Source organism: Cricetulus griseus, chromosome 3, assembly GCF_003668045.3.
Source record: "Cricetulus griseus strain 17A/GY chromosome 3, alternate assembly CriGri-PICRH-1.0, whole genome shotgun sequence".
NCBI classification, from domain to species: Eukaryota; Metazoa; Chordata; class Mammalia; order Rodentia; family Cricetidae; genus Cricetulus; species Cricetulus griseus.
The window spans coordinates 169,605,093-169,609,071 of record NC_048596.1 but is presented as its reverse complement, the minus strand read 5'-3'; positions in this window follow the sequence as shown (position 1 = coordinate 169,609,071).

Here is a 3,979-nt window from a genome sequence, read left to right as displayed (position 1 = left end):
ACGGCAGAGGCTTTTGCAAGAGGGAAGGATCCTTTTAAAACTCTTAAAACTCTAAAATCTCCTGTACTTGCTTTCACTTTGTTTTACCTCTCCTGGCTATTAAACTATACCCAAGTAAATAAATATACAATCATCTGACTAACAATTACCTGCCTGATTTCTCTAACTATATACATTTTACTTTCAAAGCTAACTTACTTCTCTTTACCATCTGGCTAATATTCCTGTTTCATATTTACAATTACCTGTATTTTTCATTCCGGAGTTTAACGCATTACATTTTACTACTTTATCACCTGACATTTTAGTCTCACATATACTTTGTGCACTTTCTCTTACTTTAAGGGTTAAATAACCCGCTTTACCTATTTTTGTCAGCTTCTGGCTGGCGTTTTCCTATTTGTGTACCTTTTATTACTTTAAGGGTTAAATAACCTGCTTTACCTTTCTTGTCAGCTGCTGGCTGACATTTTCATCTTATATATACTTTTGTGCACATTGTTGCTTTATGGGTTAAATAGCCCAATTTATCTTTTTTCATCATCTACTGGCTGACATCTTCCTTTTTTATATTACATACATCTGTTTTCTATTTCTACAATTATGTACAATTTTATTCCTGACTTAACGCTGTTCACTCACCATGCTCGGCCACTTCTTTCTCTTTTTCATGTGTGTGCTCCGGTTTGCCAGAAACGACTATCTCTTTGAAGTATCCAAGCCTCTGCCTTGTTCCCCCCCACCTTCTCAGGCCCTACGTGGGGCGCCATTTTGTAGTGACCTGGCATGTCTCAGCCTTAACCCATGAGGTTTGGCCTGAGTGGGGGGGTGTGTGGACCTGGAAACTCCTAGCAACCCAGGGGCAATAAAGACCAAACACAGGCATCTTGTCATCTTTAGAGAGCTCTAAGTTTCATGTTGTAAATCTAGAGTCTTTCCTTTATTTGTCATCTTTTCTGCTGTTTCTTAATTGTCTTTCCATGACTGCAAGGGAACAATTTCTTTCTTAGTTCTCTTCTCCTCTCTGGTCTCTTGCCTCTCACTCCTGTCCTCCCTAGTTATTCACACACTCTAGCCCCTCTGCACAGGTGTAGGCTTATCCAGATGTTTAGGCCCATAGAGATGCAAATTAGGACCACTTTGGAAATCAGTATGGTGGTTGTTCAGATATTTGGTATCAGCCTACCTCAAGATCCAGCAGTTCCTCTCTTGGGCATATACCCAAATAAATCACGTTCATACAACAAGGACATATGTTCAGCCATGTTCATAGCAGCATTGCTTGTAATAGCCAGAACCTGGAAGCAACCTAGATGCCCCTCAACTGAAAAATGGATAGAGAAAATGTGGTATACTTATACAAATGGAGTACTACTCAGCAGAAAAAAACAATGGAATCTTGAAATTCGCAGGCAAATGGACGGAACTAGAAGAAACCATCCTGAGTGAGGCAACCCAGTGACAAAAAGACAAACATGGTATGTACTCACTCATATATGAATGTTAAACATAGAGAAAAGTATCACCAGCCTACAATCCTCTTCAAAGAAGAAACTAGGAAACAAGAAAGACTCTAAGGGAAAAATGCATGGACCCCAGAGAATGGGAAGGGGCAGGAACTCTTGAGCTAATTGGGAGCATGAGGGTAGGGGAGAGGAAGCTTCCAGAACAAGAGTAGGAGAAGAGTAGGGGAGAGGAGGAAATGGAGGAGCAGAAATATTGAGTTGGGGGAAGAAAAGAGGAGGCAGGATGAGAGATACCATATCAGAGGGAGCCATTATAGGTTAGAGGAGAGATCTGGCACTAGGGAGATTTTGAGATATATACAAGGATGACACGAACTGACAATCTAGGCAATGATGGAGAGGAAAACCTAAATGCCCTTCCCCTATAATGAGACTGATGACATTTTTTATGCTATCCAAAGAGCCCTCATCCAGTAGCTGATAGAAGTAGAGGCAGACACCCACAGATATACACTGAACTGAACTCTGGAACCCAGTTGCAGAGAGGAAGGAATGAAGATCGAAGGGGTCAGTACCAGGCTGCTGAACCCCACAGAAACAGCTGGTCTGAACAAGAGGAGCACATGGACCCCAGACCGCTGTCAGGTAGGCCAGCACAGGACTGATCCAGACCCCTGAACACTCTAGGGGGCTCCTGGTAGTGGATTAGTATTTTTCCCTGTTGTAGGAACGCACCTTAAGAGCCCATCCTATGTGAAGGGATGCATTCTTGACCTGTACACATGGGGGAGGGCCTAGGCCTCGCCCAGGATCCTGTGGTGGACTTTGGAGAGCCACTGTCAAGGGCCCTACCCTGCCTGGGGAGTGGAGGGTGGATGGTGTAGGGGGCAGGTGGGAGGTTGTGGGGGAGGGTTGGGGGAGGGGATGGAGAGGGAGAAGGGATTGACATGTGAAGCAAGCTTGTTCCTAATTTGAACTAATAAAAAAAAGAAAAAAAAGTGGGGTACAAAAAAAATCTTTGAGTCTTTGAAGTACTTTTCACCTTCTAGCATATCTAGTATTTTAGTGGATCTCTGGAAACCCTATTTACACTTACCCAGACTAAAATATTTTTTCTCTGGAATGCATCTTTTCCTTCTAGGGAAGATCCCCAAGCACTTACTTTTCAAGACTTAAACACAGGCACTGGGCATGTGGCTCAAGGATAGCCTTGCACCTATGATGCCATATGCTAATTCTCCATCACTGCAAACTAACAACCAATTGTTGAAGAGCTATTCTTCTGTGATTTAGTACTCACCAAACTGCCTCATGCACATAGTCTAGTTTTCCTTATCTCCTTCTCTCAAGCCCTCTACTTGCATGAGCTATTTCCCATAAGGAATTATCACATTGCCTGTAACTACTTAGGTACATAGTTTATGTGAGATCCTTTAGGGTAGGTTTCTAATGCCAATTCCCCCACTCACAGCTTGTGTTTGTTCAGTACCAAGAACTAATATGTATCACTGACGGTGGGAATGAATGCTAGAGTTAAATGTCTTTAGTGACTTCAGATCTTGAAGTGTAAATTCTTTGGCATTAGATAGAGCTTTGTCATGTCTCATTGATAAATAAGTACCATTGCACTGGAGAAATTATTTGACAGGCACCAGGAAAAGTCATTAACATTTCAACAAAGCTTGGAGAAAGCTAACAACATCCTAAAGTGACTGACTCCTAATATACCATGCTTTTCATGTTATACTAGTACCTAGCGAGGGTCTAGCATAGAGAGCTTGATGATGATCTGGAGTTTTCTTTCCAGCCTCAACTGTAGGGCTTCTTCCTCCTTCGAGTTTTAACAGGCAGGCCCTTCCCAATCCAATGTTCACTTTTCAATCTGGGATCCAACATCTTGTAGGAGGCCAGAGTGACCTTGGACTGTGGACTGGAAAGACCCTGACCACAGTCCACACAGAAGGTGGTAAGAAGGGTCTGTCAGAAGATTCAGAGAGTCTCCTGATGAAGACCTCCTTATGGAGCTCAAGCAAAGCTCAAGCTGCAGGGGGTGCAGCCAGGTCACCTACTGCTGGGTGTACATGTTCCCTCTCCTGTTGGCCCTAAAGCACATCCATAATCCGGGAGGAGCCAAGAGTTGGGACCTGGGATTGGGCAGAGAGAGAATGGTTTAGGACAAAAGCTCCATCCGGTCTACCTGCAGGGCTCTCCTTCCTCCCTGAGTACATATGTAGCAGTCCTCCACTAACCAAGAGGGGCTCTGTACAAGCCCATCACTGAGCTCCTAAAGGGTGGAACAAAGCTACTGATGTGCATGTCCTCAGGGCCGCCAGGGGGTAGCAGCGGCCAGTGGGTGGCTAGAAAAGAACTTAGGTGCCCAGAGTCACGAGAGCAGACAGCCTTCCCAGAGCCATCTCTTGAAGAGAACTCTGACTGGGCTGAACCAGGCACGTCAGAGGGCAGCCGATGACGCACTTCAAGTCTTTCCAAAGGGATTCCGGGGATAACTGCCA